We start from the raw sequence: 20,521 nt of genomic DNA on the forward strand, positions 1-20,521 counted from the left end.
GCTCTAGCAATTTGTCCTAATCTTCTGACTCCTTCTTGATCTCAGGCGTCAACTGTTTCTGCTGACCTCCACTGAACTGCATGAACACACAAAAGAACTCATTTCCACTGCACTGCTCTCACTGCACAGACTTTCAAATGACTCAACTCCAAATCGATGGAATTGCTTTTCCTGTTCTGCTCTTAAATATGTTTTCTCCTGAGAGCTGGATGTATCTGTCTCATCTGTCAAATCTTTTTCTGATTTAATATTTTGTCTGCTGGTCAATTAGACATCAAGGTTTGGGATTAAAGGTATTTAGTTTATGGCCAGAGGTATTAAAGATGTGTACTAGGGGTGCATCTGCTTCCCAGAGGTATCACAAAGACCTACAGATCTCATAATGTTGGGGTGGTCTAGAGAACTCTCTAGGAATACCTTTGTGGGGAAATGCTGTTAATAAAGATTGAGGTCTACTATGAATAGAGAATTCATCTAAGCTTGATGTAAAATGGAAAATTACTTTTTACCTTCTCTGAACTTGTCTGGGGAACCTGACTTTCCACACCCTCTACTGGGAAAACAGAGGAGTCCTTAGCAGATCTCCTTGTTCAGCATAGTCTTTTCCCAATAAGAACCCACCCAGTAGGAACTTGGGATTCCTGGATTGCCTCTGCATAAAAACTAGTCATTCACAGAATCTTAAACTCTAGACAATGATTTTAATTTACTCTGAAAACTTCTTCCCATTCTCTAAGGTCCATATATACTCCTGGTTTACCCTGAATAAAGTGTATGCTACAAGCCCACCCTGAATAAAGGTAAGATTGTCCAAGAGAGCTGTTTCATTGAAGACTTGAGAAGAAGGCCTTCATCAAAAAGAGCTGTCAGAAAAATTCCCAGAAGGGGCCTTCTTCCTCTCCCCATCCCCCATGTACTCACTCCCCTCATTCTTAGCCAGACAGAGATCCTATAGAATCCCACACATTCTGGACTTCTTTTCCCTAGAACAGTAAAGAGCAGTGTGTGGATGCCCTGAGAGGGAGGAAGGAGGGAACATGGAACCACAGAAGAATCCCCAAACTCATGCCTTGTCTACAATTTCTTTTAAATGACCTAGTCTCTCATAGTCAAAACAATAGACATTTTGATATCCAAGACTATTGGTCACTGTTTGTCCAATTACATACTCATTACAGACAATGAATAGTTATTCATTCACGTGTGCTGATAAAGCTTTTAAAGATCTAAGAATTATTTTACACTCTGCATTCGAATTGTTTAAAGCTAAAGTTTCAATGAGTATGTTTTGCATCTGCATCTGATATTTGAAAGGTTCTAATTGACAAAACAAGGCCCATATTATAGCTAGGCCTCCATTTTGTACTGTAGGCCCTGTCCTCAGGCTAAACTCTAACTAGTGGAAAACCCACAATGTTATAGGAAGGAAGCACCCTAGAAACAGGCCACCAGTAGAAAAATACCTAATTTGCAGAGGGTATAAATAGATATAGATAGATTCCTTAAGCCAACGAAAATAATTGTTAGTCAATCATGTAAATGCCAAGTTGATAAGCCTCCCATCCTACAGCAATCACAATAAAAAGGCTGAACCTTAGGTGCTTGGGCTTTCTGCCCTACCCTGATATGTAGGAGGGGCCTGAGGGTCTTAATTCAAACTTGAATAAAGCCTCTTTGCTTCCACATACCATTCAAATCCTGGGGGTCTTTGGAGACTTTCAGATCTGGGCAAAACAACATTGGCCAGTTAATAGTGGATGTCAATCTATGTAAGAATTCAATAAAAGTCTCTCAGGGACTTTGCATAGTCTTTATGAATGACATAGACCTTTTTTCTTCTTTTTCCACGGATATTCCAGGCTCTTAAAGCTACTAAAGTACATTGTTTACTTTATTTAATATTGTAATAGAGTTACCAAATTGCTGTCTTAAATCAGCAAATTGACCTTTACCTAACAATTGGTCTTTTACAATATTAACACCTTTACACCTATTATGATTTTCTATAACAGAAGCTTCTTCTTGTCACCAGACCAACTATTGTAGTTGAAAACCAGTTTCCAGTACACCTGCTCCTAAGTCTTTCCAGCCTTGGGGGCTAATCACATTTTGGGTAGCCCCAGTGTTAGGATATAGGTAAAATATTAAGTCCTTGAAGGAAATGTTAAGAGCTAGGTAAATGTTAAGTGCTAGGTAACTATTACTTAGATAGCCTGCCATTATAACTTTCTCATATGTTTCTGCTGTTACTAGGAAACTTTTTTTTTGTCAAATTTATTTATTTTTTAATATAATATAATATTTTTTTTATTTTCTATATTCTTTGTTTACATTCCAAAGGATTTCCCCTTTCCCGGATCCCCCCTCCCCATATGTCCCATAAACCTTCTTCTCTCCATCTCTCTCCAATCACCTCCCTCCTTTTTCTCTGTCCTTATATTCCCTTCCAATGCTAGATCAATCCTTTCCAGGATCAGGACCTTCTCCATACTTCTTCATGGGAGTCATTTGTTATGCAATTTGTGCCTTGGGTATTCAGGGCTTCTGGGCTAATTAATATCCACTTATTAGAGATTGCATTCCATGTGTATTCTTTTGTGATTGGGTTACCTCGCTTAGGATGATATTCTCCAGATCCAACCATTTGCCTAAAAATTTTGTGAATTCATTGTTTCTAATTGCTGAGTAGTATTCCATTGTGTAAATATACCACATTTTCTGTATCCATTCCTCCCTTGAGGGGCATCTGGGTTCTTTCCAGCTTCTGGCTATTATAAATAAGGCTGCTATGAACATAATGGAGCATGTGTCTTTATTGCATGCCGGGGAATCCTTTGGGTATATGCCCAGGAGAGGTATAGCAGGGTCCTCTGGAAGTCTCAACTTTCTAATGTCAAGATTGATTACATATTCTGTTATGTTTTGTGAAACAAATAACCATATAAGTTAGAACTAGCTAACTAACTTCGACTGGTATCAACCACCCAACAGTACTCCCTGAACCTGTGTATAAGCTTTTATAATATAAACTGCAAATGGGATAAACCCCAACATAAGAGAGACATCTGCACCAATATAAGAAACTATTTTAAATAAGATTTCGATTTTGCATAGTGATTGAACAAAGTTTAAGTTCCCAAGCCCCCCTTTGGAACTGGCATTGTACTTGTCAGAAAGAGACATAATTGGGTGACTGACATCCCATGACAAATTAAGACATGAATGTTAGACAAGTCCCATCCTGGTAAAAATGCTAAGACAAAAATATTACACAAGGTGAGTCCTATGCCACATAGTGGATGTTAATGGGGGTAGGATGAGTGTACAACAAAGACATGTTCCTAAGGAAATCCCCAATTCCCAAATCCTGATTGGCGAAATAACTTGACACAGATATTTATTGATGTTAGTCTTAAAATTTCTGTAGAATATTAACTCAATTTCATGGCTCAGCTTCTGAATTTGAACAATGGTCCTGGTCTACCAGTCCTAGGGGATATACTTAATAAACTATCTCTATCTGGCTAAAATTGGTGTTTATGTGGTTTGTGAGGCAATTCTTGGATTCCAACACCCAGTATTTAACATCTGCCTCACATAAGGTGAAAGCAATCCATAAGTCGCTATTGATTCTTTAAGATGTTTGCGATCTTGTACTTTAATAGTATTCTTGACTAGGTGGTAATTTTGTAAATTTACATCATTTTCTGGCATTTGTGCCTGGCTAACTAGTGGGAAAGCTAGTGGGGGTGGAAACCTTTCCTCAATTTCATTAGGAGGTGGCACATAAGTTCAATGAGCTGTCTATCTTCCTCTATTCTTCCTAGTTCTGATAAACTAAACAAGAAACCCAATAGAATGTCAAAGGAAAATTTAACAAATGCTACTTTAAATGTAACTTTTCTAGTTTTCTTTCCTTTTGATATATCTAGTAAGAGTATATTCGTCACATAGAAATTTTATATATCTTAAGTGAAATAAACAAACTGGGTAAATTTCAGTAAATAAAAGTAACTGCATTAAGATCAATAAATTTATTGATGAATTAAGTTTACATAACAAAAGTTTATTTAGCATAATGGTAGAGTCTTGTATTTCTATTTTAAAGTTAATCAAATTTTCTGGGATTCTATCATTTATCTGGAAAACATGGATGGTATTGCCCATCTCTACAGAATAAGCTTATTGTGAAGAATATATTGAAAGTACATTGCACATTCTTTTTACATTAAAGGTTTTAATATATTCCAACTATAAGGGCTCATACTTTCTTAACTACTAATTACTAAATTTAATTTTTATCCAAAACTATCATTTTCAATGAAGAATATTTTCATTCATATGTTTTCCTGGCTTTTACTGAACCTAAACAAAGAACTGCAGACCTCTAAAAAGTGTTGGCAGTGGAAGAAATAGTCTTTTATATGGATGGAGACACAAGTTTTTTTTTTTTTTGGTTAGTTTTTTTAGTACCAAATTGTCATTCATGGAAACATTCATACAACTAGCATTACATAGTATAAGCAGATTATATTTTGAAATATATATGTATATACAGATATACAAGTGAATGAAGCAACATTTAATGGAGAAAGAGGTCATAGATTTGGAAGAGAGCAAGGAGGGATGTATGGGAGGGTATGGAGGGAAGAAATGAGAGGAAGGAAGTAAAACAATTATATTATAATCTCAAAAAGAAAATACATTTTAAAAGACACACAATAATCTTTAAAACGAATGCTTCATTGCAAATAGTTTCATCTTAATTAGTCTGTGCACAAATCTTCCCTGTTTCCACTTTACTCTTTTGAAAGATGTTTAACCTGCTAGAGGGTCACTTTTTCTTACTCTATGCAACTATTTATTCTAAATGGTTTCAAGGCTGGATTTAAATATTTCTTGCCTATGAACACTATCACACCATTTAAGGCTACAGTGGTCTGTTCTTGAATCTTTTAAAGCTTTTTTGTTTCTCTCTCATAAAATCATACTATGGATAGGGAGGACAAAATTCATAACATGTTCAATATTCAGGTTTTTATATTATGTAAGATGTATATAATGATTTCTTATGATACAAATATAAAGGATTCCATCTTTACAAGTGGTAAACAGATTGAAACAGTGTGTGTTTGTGTGTGTGTGTGTGTGTGTGTATGCATTTAAATAGATAGTGATTCATTCACCAAATGAGAGAGAGAGAGAGAGAAGAAAAACCTTCATCAAAATATTTAACGTATGTGGACTGAGAAAATATATTGAAAGATAATGATCTTTGACAGGGTAGTAGATATATATGTTGAGGCTGGGATGTACATTTGTGGTGTTATTTAAAAAACAAATTAAAAGGCATAATTTGCCTGGAAGATTTCCATAAAATTCACATGCTCAACTTTGAAAATGTGTTTAACTTCAATATATGTTGTTCAATTACAGAGGCATCAAACTGTACAAATTAACAGTACTACTTTGGAAATTGAAGACAATGTTTGATCATAATGAAATAAAGTGAAGAATGAATGATCCACATTGAGTTTGGTGACGTTGTGTTTAAGATGTATTTACGGCATCTAAAAGCACTTTCCTTTGAGTGATGAGCACTCAAAGGAAGACTAGGATTCAGAGAGGTTCAGGAGTATGAATAGAAATATGCTGGTGTGGTCGGCGAACCTCTAGAAAGTTACAGAAACATGGCATGTGAAAGGCTCCCAGGACTCAATGAGGATGACCTTTCCAAAATGCTCAAAGGGGAGATGGAGTCTGAAGAAACAACCTCCAGTAGATAGACAGTGTCCCCCAGGGATGTTGCCACCTACTAGCCTTCAAATATTTGGACCCAGAATTGTTCCTGTCTAAAAGAAATGCAGGGACAAAAACAGAGCTGAGACTGAAAGAAAGACCATCCAGTGACCTGCCCAATTTGGGATCCATTCCATGGGCAGTCACCACACCTGACACTACTGATGGATGCATTGTAGTGCTTGCAGACAGGAGCCAAGAATGGCTGTCCTCTGAGAGGCTCTACCAGCACCTAACTGAGACAGATGCAGATACTTACAGCCAATCATTAATCTAAGGTCAGGGACCCCTATGGAAGAGTTAGGAGAAGGATTGAATGAGATAAAGGGGATGGCGACCTCATAGAAAGAACAATAGTATCAGTTAACCTGGACACCTTAGAGCTCCAGAGACAAAGCCACCAACATAGAACATATATGGGTTGATCTTTGGCCCACAGCTCATATGTAGCAGAGGACTGCCTTGTCTGGCCTCAGTGAGAGGGGATGTCACCCTAATCCTGGAGTGGCTTGGTACTCCAGAGAAGGGGGATGCCTTAGGGGTGAGGTGGAGATGGGTTGGTGGATGGAGCAGCTTCTCAGAGCCAAAGAGGAAGTAGAAATGGGATGAATTCTGAGTGGGGGACTGGGAATAGGGACAAACTTTGAAATGTAAAAAATTAAATACTTTAAAAAAGATGGACTATAGGTATTTTAAGAAGTCAAGAATCAAAAGACATATCAAGAAGTCTAATTAAATGTAATGGAAACAGAAGAAAGAACAAGATTACAGAATGGTTCAAAGTATCTAAACACAAAGTTAAAGAAAATATGTGTGTGTGTGTGTGTGTGTGTGTGTGTGTGTGTATTGGTGTACAAAAAGTATCTACTTGATTTTCAAATTAATTGGATCTTATCTTACAAAAGTTATCATACAAAATTGGATCATATCATACAAAAGTTATTGTGAAACCAAATCAGTTCAAATGTTTTAAACACAATGGAAAATACACTAAGAAGTAATCTCTCAATTAATTGTTGATTAATGATGAATAATTTTTTCAACTGACTTCTGAATGTCACTGAAATTGTCAATGGCTATTCATATTCATGCACACTATATATTTAGCCCTGCTTAACACATACAGCTCTCATTACTACCTCCCAACTACTACTGTCTGAATTTATTTGTTTTTATATTTTAGCCTAATTAAATTTTCCCATTCCATCTAAGTGCTAAATCAATTAATATTTTCCGATAAAGGACTTTTGTCCCTTGGAAAATCATAGTTATATAATTTATCTTCTTTGATAAAGGTAGGGAGAAGATATTAACAGTTAGCAATACCCTTAAACTCTATCTTCCTGGCCCCTTGTCTTATGTGTTTTTAAATTGAAAACAAAGTGAATCCAATTTCTTACCCTACAAATGGTCGTTTAATCATGAACTACAAAAGGACAATATGTTTAATCCTTAATAATGGAAAATAATTTAAAAACTAAATAATCAACTTCCTACACACAAAGTGTTTAAGACATTCTTAATAAAAAAACATAAATTTATCTGATTAGGATAAGGTATACTGTATTAGAAATTGATACATTGGTATAAATTAGGTACATTTGTGATGAAAATCCTAATAGCCTATTCATCTTCCTTTACAGTAACAAAAGTCTCTCCCTGTTTTCCACAAACCTATTGGCTCTCTGATTATTGGAAAGCATTGTTTTCTTTTAATTAAAATATATATATCATTTCTCCTTTCTCTCTTCTCCTCCAACCCATCACATGATACTGACAATTCACACCTAACCACCACTTTAGCTATTGCTGCTAAATATGAATAGTAATATAAATATAACTGACTTGATGTGTTCATCCATAGCTGTTTTGACACCTCATTTTCTAATTTAAATGTTAATTCTCTGGCTTTCATAAATCTTAGATTCTACTTCTTTCTATCCATTTATTGTGTCTCTTTCAACATTTTTCTTCCTGAAATGTCATACCAAAACCAAATTTCAATATATTGTCAATTGATAGTAATTTTCAGATATACTAATTGAATAATTTACTTAACAGGTAGTACTGTTCTACTACCAATTAAGGACAACAATAGTAAACAGGGAATTCTTATCCTTGAAGAATCAGAGCAATGCTTATTAGCACTGGCATGATAATTATTCATAGCAGTCACATTACTAGGTAGATTTCCTTTGGTAATTTTTAAAGCCAATTCCCTTGTTTAACTACTATATACAAGGAGCAAGGAAAAAATGTGAAAGGGCATTTGCCTCTTCCATTCAAGCTATTGTTTGTTTGTCTCTTTCTCTGTGTGTTTATTTATTTATATATTTATTTAGTATCTTTTCTGTAGTCATAGATCAAAATTACTTTCTAGTAGGAGCCTAACATTGGAAGAACATGGAACATTTTCCAATGGTTCTCCCCTGAACTTGGACAACTGAAAATTATACAATATATTTTTGAAAATCAAACCATGTAGATAATTTTTAGCATACAGAAAAGACACGCATTAATAAAATAATACAGGGTCTTTTCATTGGAAGTCTGGGTTTGACTGAACATGCTAATACTCTTTGTGCAAGTTTCATCAAACAGAAGGGACATAAGTATTTTAAAAGCTGACTAGCTTTGAATTTATTTTGAAACAGGGTCCAATTCTGTAGCCCAGGATAGCTTGAAATTCCATTTTTAGCTCAGGATAGCCTCACACTTATGGTTTTCCTTCTATTTCAGTATGTGTAGCAGTGGAATGATAGACATGAGCAATACAACCACCTTGTAGTGCCAACTTTAAAAGAAAAGAGTAGAAAAAATCTCATAGATGACTGCATTTGGGAATACAAGTGATCTATCAGTGGAAAGCTGTGAAGGACATGACCACATCAACTTCTGGATGTCTGTGACTTCATAGTCATTTAGTATAGGCAAGGTGTATTCTCATTCTGGGTATTTGAGAAGATACAATCTGAAAATGTTTCTGATTAATTTTAAATAAATATATAAATATATAAATAAATATATAAATACACATTTTGCTTTCAGAGTATTAATATCAAGAATCCAGTGCTCTCTGAAAAACTAGACTTCATCCTTATCTTCTTTCTTTGTCAAGGAAATGTGACCCTGGAGAATCTTTCTCATCTTGGTGGCATGTTCCTTCCACAGAGAGTAATTCCATCTATAATATGTGCCTTCTTTCTTGTCTTAAAAAATAAGATGCAGATTTCCATATTAACCCACTAAGCTAAAGAGAACGATGCTTTCCTTCAATTCTGTTGAGTATCAGTGTTCACTTTAAGCTAAAAGAACACTATCAACCTGTGAGATACATACTGAAGATGTAATATGGGACCCAGAAAATAGCCAGATAAAAACAAAAGACCAAGGCATTTTACTATTGAACAGTTGACAACAACTAAGGAAAGTCTCAGAAATTCCTTAAATTCTATATCTGTTTGTTCAAATCATGATGTTGACAAGATTTGATGAATTAATTTTACTGGTTTTTAATTATTTGCCTGCTGTGTTCATTTTCTATGGGACTTATATCAATATATGGCTTTTTTTTCTTAAAATCAAACTCTACCATAGGAGGAAAAACAATATGAGTCACCTAGTACTCCCAGAGTTCCCAGGGACAAAAACATCAACTAGATTGTATGCATGGTGATATCCATGGCTCGACCCATAAGCAGCAGAGGATGACCTTGTTGGATATCAAAGGGAGGAGCAGCCCCTGGTCCTGAAAGTCTCCATGCAGCAGTGTAGGGGACTAAGAGGACAGGGAAGCAGGAGGGGGTTGATTGGGGAACAGGGGTAGGGAAGATGGTTTATGGGACTTGTGTGTGGGGGGGATCAGGAAAGGGGAAATCATTTGAAATATAAATAAAGAATAAATCTAATAAAAAATTAAAAACCAAAAGAATAGAAATCTAAAAAGTATTTCCTTTGTTTACAATATGCTAAATTTCAAAGACCTCAGAAGAGATGAGACATGATTCACTGCACAATAATTACCCCTTATTTAAAATACACTAATCTGGGCTTTAACCATAGTTTCTTTTAAACATCTATTTAGATATAAAGAAACATACTAACCACAGTAGCACATTTCTTAGTAGCAGTTATAACCGCATTTTCACTGACGCTCATTATATGACCCCTGAAATTCGTACGTCTCAACTTTGTACAGCAAATATGGACTGCTTTAATTTGCACTGCTCTCCCCATCTCAACAAGAACATTTATCTCTGTTCTCTGGGTGATCCTTCTGCTGCTAACGATGATTTTTCAACCAATTTCTAGGAACTCAGTCTATCTTATCAAGCTTAGATTTAAGAAAAAAAATCACAATGAAAATGTACCCAGTATTTTATTTGATCTTCATTTTCTCTTTATCTGTTCTCGTACCACCTCATGTCAATGCTCAAAATGCAGTTAACACATTATTTTCAATTATATAGGGATATTTTCACTGTTTGATTTGATGTCATTGAAGGCAAAGGATTATGGAACTTTTATATTCATAGGTTTAGACTCTACTAAAGTACCTGACAGCAAATCTGAGATATAAGTGACTAGAAGGTAATAACATATTTTATGTAGAGTATATATATATACCTTTGCCTTACTGATTCCAAGTAAATGTCTCTACAGAGAAATTCTAAAAAGCAATTTACAAGCAAATGCTGTAGTTATAGCTTTGATAGTCAACATTACATTTTAGAGTAATAGTAATTTGATATAGATATTATTATTCTCATTTTCTAAGTGAAAAGACCTGAAGAGGAAAAGAGATCTGACAACAGTCACAGAGGTCCTTTAGCGCTCCCATTCTATTATCTTTTCACTTGAATGGAATCACTTAGATTTAAGAAAACAATTTAATCACAGCATAGCATGAACAAAAATCCCACAGGTATTCACCTTCCGAGTTCATACTCAGTGAAAGGTTAAAAGTGTATGTGAATATTTTAAGGCGTAATCTCTCTGGTACAGGCTTATTTAATTGATGTGTTTTCACATTGCAGGTTCATAGCAATTATAGTTTTATTAGCCTTATCTATCATATAATTATGAATATTTATATGTATTCTATATAGAGAGAAAGAGAGAGATGATAGCTAGATTGATGATAGATAGATAGATAGATAGACAATAGATAGATAGACAGTATAGATTTAAATATAAAGATATAAAAAGTGAAGACTATAAGTAACTGTAAAAATTCCAAGTTATTTTCATCTTTAAAATAATAGGAATGGATGGAGATACACTTAAATTTATATACATACATACATACATACATACATATATGTGTGTGTTTGTGTGTGTGTGTATGTGTGTGTGTTTATAAATATATATATTTAACACAGCAGCAAAACATCACTTTGACAGGAATTTTGTCAATGATCTTACTGCACTGACATCTCTTGGTTTGGAGAATTCTCTTTGCTCCCTGGTAGTCTATGTTTCCAATTTTATTGGTTCTTCCTTCTCAAGCAGATACTACATTCAGATGCATAAAGCACTGATATATTATCTTCTGTGGATTATCTTTTTATGTTGTATATGTGTGTTAGTGTGTGTATGTGTGTGTGCATTTATGCAAATGTGTGCATGTTCATGCAAATGTGTGCATGTGGATGTGCAGGTATGCAGGAATGTGCAAGTGATGGCTATAGGTCAACATAAGACCACTTTTCTCTATCTCTCTCCACTATTATTATGTGGAGACACAGTTTCTCTCACTGAATCTGATGCTCATCAATATAGCCAGGCTGGATAGCAATAAACTTAAGGAATATACCTGCCTCATTGTCCAGCACTGGAGTTACAGATCTATGCTAATACACCTGGTTTTGTAGGTGATTGATATGTATCTCACTAAGGACCTCATGATGAATCAAAAAGTACTTGAACACCTGTGTCATATTTCTAGTCCATCTCTGTGGTGATGATACATAAAGAAAGTCTTCCTCTTAGTGTAATTTGCCCTTGGAGTCAAGAACAGACATGATTTAATCAGGAATTTTAGTATTTCCTATGTTAACTCAATAGCTGTTTATCGCAAAGAGAATCATTTAATCTAAAATTAGTTTAACCTAAGACCGTCTATTATGAAGTGTAGTAATCCAGAATAAACGCTATCCTCTTTATGTACTAAACAGAAAAACATACTAACAAAATGGAAAGAGGAACATTTTTGTCTTGATCACTTTTTAGAAGGCTCATAAAGAAGAAAATTATTTTTCTGTACTGACTAAATCTAAACAGCACACAAAACCACAATTAGATATTATCACTTTGCTTCCAACATTTTAGATAGATAGATGATAGATAGATAGATAATAGATAGATGATAGGTGATACATAGATTACATAGATAGATAGATAGGTAGGTAGATAGGTAGGTAGATAGATAGATAGATATCGCTTCCAATGCCTCGCTGCTTTCACCATATAGTCTTAGCCCTGGTCATGACATCTTACATATACAAACATCCTTCTGAGTTAGTGGCATGCAAGTGTTACACAGGGAGAAACTGGAAAAACTGTACCTTACAATCTCTACAACTTAGTACAATTGAGTGTTATGGTTTTCTTATAAGTACAATAATGCTGAACAGCTTGAATATACAGTATGTAGGATGAATAAATATATAGTTGTAAATGATATTAAAGTACATTATTTACTTGGATACAACTTTGATGACTATTTAAAGAACAATTTATTTAGCCTTCTACCATACATGCATCCTGACATCAGTTTCTCATTCCTCCTTTCTTCACATTCCCTCATGTTCACCTCCCAAATACACTCTTCACTCCTCCGTTGTTTCCCTTCAGAAAAGACAAGCTTAAAACAACACTTCTAAGAAAAGAAGTACTATCCCTGCAAGTATCCTATGCAGATCTTATAGTACTAACCATATTTCTTCTAAATAAAATAAGTGGTTTTCCTAAAAATTGTGCATACCAATGGAAGCTGGAAATTCACTGACGACAAGTGAACAGTAAATAAATTAACCCAAAGGAACTGTTGTCATTTATGAAAGAGTGCAGGACCGTTAGGTATACTTTATGGAGACCTGTAGCTAGAATTTAAAACAAATTGAAATAATTAAAGAAGGACACCCCCAACACCATGCAACTTAGTAACCTATTATTTCTGAAAGAGCCCTCATTTTTAATAATTATACCTCTTGATCAGACCTGTCAATCTACATAGCAAATTTCTAAAAATTTTATATGACATGCTTTGAAGCCACATGTAACTATTTGAGGCTTATCTAAGTATATTGTACATAGACCATGAAAAATACATTTACATACTATGGGAATCTGAAAGATGAAGTTGTGTTTTGTACCTATAGGCAGATCAATGGAACAAGATTGAAGATCTAGAAATGAACCCACACACCTATGGCCACTTGATCCTCGACAAAGGGGCTGAAAACATCCAATGGAAAAAAGATAGCCTTTTCAACAAATGGTGCTGGTTCAACTGGAGATCAGCATGCAGAAGAATGTGAATTGATCCATCCTTGTCTCCTTGTACTAAGCTCAAATCCAAATGGATCAAGGACCTCCACATAAAGCCAGATACTCTGAAGCTAATAGCAAATAAACTGGGGAAGACGCTTGAGGACATCGGTACAGGGAGAAAGTTTCTGAACAGAACACCAATAGCTTATGCTCTAAGATCAAGAATTAACAAATGGGACCTCATAAAATTACAAAGTTTCTGTAAGACAAAGGACACCATCAAAAGGACAAATCGGCAACCAACAAATTGGGAAAAGATCTTCACCAATCCTACATCAGATAGAGGGCTAATATCCAATATATATAAAGAACTCAAGAAGTTAGACTCCAGAAAACCAAACAACCCTATTAAAAATGGGGTACATAGTTAAACAAAGAATTCTCACCTGAAGAACTTCGGATGGCGGAGAAGCATCTTAAAAATGCTCAACTTCATTAGTCATTAGGGAAATGCAAATCAAAACAACTCTGAGATTTCACCTTACACCAGTCAGAATAGCTAAGATTAAAAATTCAGGAGACAGCAGGTGTTGGCTAGGATGTGGAGAAAGAGGAACACTCCTCCACTGCTGGTGGGGTTGCAAATTGGTACAACCACTCTGGAAATCAGTCTGGCGGTTCCTCCGAAAACTGGGCACCTCACTTCCAGAAGATCCTGCTATACCACTCCTGCGCATATACCCAAAAGATTCCCCAGCATGTAATAAGGATACATGTTCCACTATGTTCATAGCAGCCCTATTTATAATTGCCAGAAGTTGGAAAGAACCCAGGTATCCCTCAACAGAAGAGTGGATGCAAAAAATGTGGTATATCTACACAATGGAGTACTATTCAGCCATTAGAAACAATGAATTCATGAAATTCTTAGGCAAATAGATGGAGCTGGAGAACATCATACTAAGTGAGGTAACCCAGTCTTAAAAGATGAATCATGGTATGCACTCACTAATCAGTGGATATTAACCTAGAAAACTGGAATACCCAAAACATAATCCACACATCAAATGAGGTACAAGAAGAATGGAGGAGTGGCCCCTTGTTCTGGAAAGACTCAGTGAAGCAGTATAGAACAAAATCAGAACAGGGAAGTGGGAAGGGTTGGGTGGGAAAGCGGGGAGGGAAGGGGATTGATGGGACTTTCGGGGAGTGGGGGTCCAGAAAAGGGGAAATCATTTGAAATGTAAATAAATATATCAATAAAAAAAAGAAAGTAAAAAAAAAAGAGTTATCTTTATTGATTCTTGGGATCTTGGGCACTAAATGACCATTGCAAATTTCTATCAGAGTATTTTCTTATAATTTTAATGATTTTATTGGAATTCTATTGCAGGCTTCTGCTTTTACAAAATCACAAGTGAACAAATTACTTTTTATTTAAAATTTATCTGATAAATAAACTATGGTTCCATTTTAACATGTAACTATTTAATAAAGTGTTTCCCTAATGTCTTATTTAATAAAATACCACTCAGTTAACTGAAGGGATAAAGTAAGTTTAAATAATACCTAAAAATTTTTGATATTCTTCCTTTACCTACTGAATTCAAAATTAATAGTCCATGGTTGCTTATATCCTGCCTTGCTTACACTCAGCATAAACTAGATCATACCAAACACTTCCCTACATAAAGGACTGTGATTCTGGGTGCCTATTTCAGTTTTCCTCATTTGATGAAATAAATAGAAACGGGTTTATAGATGATTCAAAACTAAAAATCAGCTTTGACTTGTTCATAAGAACAAAGCAGAACTGAAAACTCTGGTTTGGAGATGAGATTGTTAGGAGGAATAATTTGATTTTCCTAGTATAAGCTCACTTTCATCCTGAATAAAAACAAAGGTGCTGAGTACTCATGTTCATGGCATTTGTAGTGGTAAGTCAAAAACAGCTGGAGCTTAAATAAGAGTAATGCTGGCAGATTCCAATAAGGAAATAGATGACTTGTGCCCGTCATAGTTTTCACTTTAATTATCAATGTACTTATTTCCACCTTTCTTTCAGTTCTATTGACAAACAAGTGAATACCAACAAATCAATGTTTGAGTCATGATTAGATTCTTTGCAGATGTTCCTAAGAGATGATTTTAGGTGTCCTTAAATGAGGTTCTGCATCAAGAAAATGAATAATTACACTGTAATAGTATCATAGTGTTGATCATAAGATTGTTGAGGTTTGGTCTGTCAATATGTATTTTAATCCTAAATACTGAATCCCAAAATCTGGTTGTCCAAGAGACAAGGAAATTCTTACATAAACCAAGTGATGCTATATAACCTGGTTCCTTAACTTAAAGCTATTGTTTGAATAAAGGTCTTTATAGCTGGGCCAAAGGGGTGTAGGTGGAGCTTCAAATCCCAGGGTTTGTGGTCTGAGGTAGAGACCATGAGGAGAGAAGGGAGAAAATGAGAGTGGAGAGGACATCATGGTATAACGGATATTGACACCTGGCCATGAGAACTGGTCAATCAGAGTAGAAGGAGGCCAGCAGTAAGTAATACCTTGCCATGCCAGGCCATGGTAAGTCATATCTCAGGGTGTTGACAGGAATGTAGACAAAATAATTTAGTAGGTTGATATCTTCTCAGCTCTAGTGCCATTAGACTTATTGTGAATATAAAGATTTTATGTCTTTAATGGGAACTGAATGAGAAATTTATTGGGAACTAAATGATCAAAGTTGGGGAAGAAAACCACAATTAATGCTAAAAATTACTACCATAAAAGATTTTCTTTTCAGACTTTCCATAGGGAAAGTGGAAAGCCACACATAGAATCTGAAAATTTATTCAAGTCTCAATTTTCTTATTTAATTTTTTATAAACTTGGGCACAGTGATTATTTCCAATAAGCTGTCATTGTATTAATCTAATCATGAATTTTTCACCTTCTGACCTATTTAATATCATTATTTAGAAAATAAATAATTAATGTGAAATAGTTTTCTGTACATGAACTTCAATGAGTATGACTTATTATGTGAGGTTGATTAAAATTTTTAAATTTCCTCTCTAATTATCATCATTCTAATTACTAATTGAAAATTAAGTAAATCTGTTAATATGCCCTAAATCTCTAAATATTGTAGTCTTCAATTATTTATTAAGCGAGAATTTTAGGACAGTAATCACTCTGGTGTTTTTGTAGTAATAATTCTGGCTCACATCACTATATTCATCAATCAATCATTAATAATGCATGCTTGATTAGTATTGAGGAATGTTCCATACTCACTTAATCTTTTATTCCAAGGTTAACTTCTCAGTGTATATGAATTCATGATTACAGCTTTGTGAAGAATCACAAAGATACAAATCTATTAAAGTTGTACTGATACGTATTTTGTTTTCACTGTGATGGAGTTCTGTGGATTTCCTGTTTTGAAAATAAGAACTTCTTCATAAAACGGACAACTTCTTTTCTGAACTTTACTTTGTTTGCTTTCAGTTGTGATATTCACTGGGACCCAAAGCAACTTGGGAAGGAAACTGTTTATTGTGTTTTGTAGGATACAGTCTACCATTGAGAGATGGCAAGGCAGAATTTGGAAGCATAATACACAGAAGTTTCTGGTTTGCATCCTCTATCATAGTCAGCATACTGCCTAAGCCCACTTGCCAAAGGATAGGGCCACCCATAGTGATCTTGACTTTATTACATCAATTAGGAATCATGAAAATGCTACATAGACATTCCCATGGGTAAATTTGAGGAAGACAAGCTATCAACCAACAATCCCCCTTTCCAAGTGTGTCAGAGTGACTACTAAGGTTGCCCATCTCCTGGGAAAAGTGGAACTAGTTCACATTCTGACATTTTTACTTTCTTACATAAATAAATCAGCAGAGTTGGATGTTAATAAACAGAAATATGTGTGTATATATGTGCTTGTGATGTCTGGGCACATGTGTATGCATATTTCTGTATATATATATGTGTGTTCAAGCTGGAAATTTAATGACAGAAAGATGAACAGTCCCAAACCCAGGTATAAGATATTTCATTCAGTAGCACAATACTACATATTCATTAGCATGTGCTACCACAAAGGGAAAGGTATTTCTTGAAAAAGCTCCCGTCTGCTTATACTCATACAAATGTGTGCTTTTATATTCTAATTTCTCAGAGGAAATCTGCTGATCAAACAGACTGATCCACTCTTCACCATGTGTTGGATGAAAGATTTTGTTTAACATCAGGACAAATGGTTCTCCTCACAGCAGCAATAGTCCACTCATCAAGTAGGTTGAATAGCTCAGGCACATAAAACACAATGGCAAATATTCCTACTAAATCTTTCGTGTTTTTGCTTCAGGTGTAACCATGTTATATGACTGACTGTGGCTACATATAACATAGTCATATGATCCTTGAAAATGACAACTAGGTTTCTTTTTTTCTTTTTTCTTTTTTTATTCCTTTCTCTACTTGTACTTCTTCAAGACACAACTCTAACACATTAGACTCTATAATCAAACATATGCATTACTTACTTATGAATTTAAACATAAAACTAGAGAAAATATATGAAGTTTTTTTAGTGTCATGAGATGAAAGATTTAAATGGTGGATTTATGCATGGAAATATGTCTGTGTGATATTGGGAAGTAAACACCATATTTTAAAAATATTTTGTACCATAGTGTCTTTATTCAGGATGAGAGCCCATGTCTACTTGCCCCTAGTGCTAGGATACCTTCTGTTTTGAACTTAGAAAGACATTGCAAAATGCTGCCACCCTCTGTGAGTTCCTGTGTATCCACTGTTTCTTTGGAGTCCTCCATCACTTCTGGCTTTGAAAATCTGCTTGTCTTATCTTCTGCACAAATCCCTGAGCCTTGAGTAGAAGGCTTGGATAAAGACAACTCATTTAGGACTGCGTTCTTCAAATTCCTTTATCTATACTCCTTTTCCAGTTGTGGGTCTCTGTGCTAGTCTCCCGCTACTGTAAGAGAAGGATCTCTGAGTATGATTAAGTGAGGTATTGAATTCATCAATGTAGTAAAGAAAGATCAGTCTAGATTTTTCAATTTTATAAGATGAAGGAGTTAAAATTTGGATTCATGTGTTGAAATACGTGATTTTGCGGGAGGGAAACGTTTATATTTTTCAAATGTTCACATCATTTTTTCTGTTTTCATGTGTGTTTTAATTTTGAGCTAATACAATTACAATCATTTTGCCTTTCCTTCAACCTGTCTCATATACTTCTCTTTGATTTATTTCAATTTATGTCCCCCTATTTTTAGTATGACCTTAAAATTAGTTAGTTACGACCTTAACTATGTAACTATGCCTAACCATCTCCTTATTTACCAATTATTTTCAAATGTTTATTCTGTATTTTTAAATTTAGGGGATTTTCAAAACTAGTGCTATTGGTTAAGTTATACACACACACACACACACACACACACACACACACACATTAGAAAATAGTTACAAAAGAAAAGAAAAATGTTAAATCTCATTTTTGTGAGATTAGAAAAATCAAGAGGGAGAGGACATCACATTCTGGAGGTGATTTTTCTTTCTTCTCATAATTACTAGAGGTTGAGGAATTCAAAGAAATGATGAGTATCTGGTTAATAAAGAGCGTGTCAAAACTCCAGTAAAACAAATGATTATACTTGGAACTTCTGTTAAGACAAAGTTTTCAAACATGCCACATATTAATTTCTTTCCAGTATTTATTTTCATGAATCTATCCTTGCACTGCACTATAATAAACTCTTATCTGCAGTAATTTCAAGAAGACTATGGACATATATAAATATTCCTAAATATATACAGATAATATAGCATTTTTTCTAATTAAAGAATGAGATAAGATAGCAATGGAAAGACCTCAATATATATATATATGTATAAACAGAGCATAAAATATGCTCTAGTCTAGACACTATATGAGCTTTAAGGATCACATTTTATCTGTGCCTTTGTTTCTTTACATCTGAACTGACTTACCAGAATTTATATAATAAAATGCTGTCAGACCCAGACAAGAGCACTGGGTTCCAAAACTGTGCTGGGGTGTGTGTGGAGAATTAGTAAGAACATGAGCTTTGGACATTGTCAGCCAGCTTGTAATTACCTACAGATTATTGAACAAAGAATCAAGCACACTGAATCTTTATTTCAGGTTTTCGATTTTGTTAAAAAATAGTAGCAAATTTATAAAATACCCTAATTTTTAAACTTTGAAAATTCAGTTTGGTTGAAAATTATATCCACAATATTTCATAGCCAGCTTGTGTTGCTGCTGATTGTTAGTTAACCTGTATGATAATCCCCAGCTATGGTTCTATGTTATCTTAATTGGAAGTGTAGTAGACATAATTTATCATTTCAATCATGATTCAGAAACATCCAAAGGGCTTGAGGGTAATGTCTCTGTGGGTAAAAGTGCTTCCTTTGCAGCCATAAGAACCTAAGCTTTAATCTCCAACATGCACACAAAATGCAGACATTCAGCTGCATGCTTGCAACAGCAGCAGTGCAGGGGACACAAAGAGGCAGATCCCAAGAACACACTGACCAGCCAGTATAGGTAGAAGTGACAAGTTTCCAATTCAGTGAATGTTCTTGCCTCAAGCCTGTAAGATAAAAGAAATGAGGAATTCCTCTAACATTCTCTACTGACCTCTGTACAAATGATGCATGTATGGGTACAGTCATTTGTATACCACACATAAATAAATAAATAAATAAATAAATAAATAAATGTATTTTTGTATCTCTCTGTCTTCTCTCTCTTTGTCTCTCTCTTTCTCATATGTGAAAAATGTCAGAATTTTAAGAATAACATTGTTTTAGAGAACTAGCCGATCGCAGAGATCATTTAGCTCTTTGTGAGTAAATAAAGTAGCTTTTGTTTCCCTTATTTTCTCTGAACATTCTCCATGCCATTTGTGACTATAGGAATAGAAGTATTGGTGCAATTTGATGTTTACTAGGTATAGGTTAAACAAACCAGATAGTTCTGTGCTCCATAATTTACTGTCATAGAAAATGTTCCTGGAAACATGCATTATTACTGAACCAATGTCTAGTATTATAACCCAGTGACAAGGACAAAACCCAGTGCACCTGCTATTAATGGCAGCTTCTAAGAGAGGCTTGGCCTACAATCTGTTTGTTAGTAAAAAGCAGCTTTCTAAAAATCT

Source organism: Apodemus sylvaticus, chromosome 8, assembly GCF_947179515.1.
Source record: "Apodemus sylvaticus chromosome 8, mApoSyl1.1, whole genome shotgun sequence".
NCBI classification, from domain to species: Eukaryota; Metazoa; Chordata; class Mammalia; order Rodentia; family Muridae; genus Apodemus; species Apodemus sylvaticus.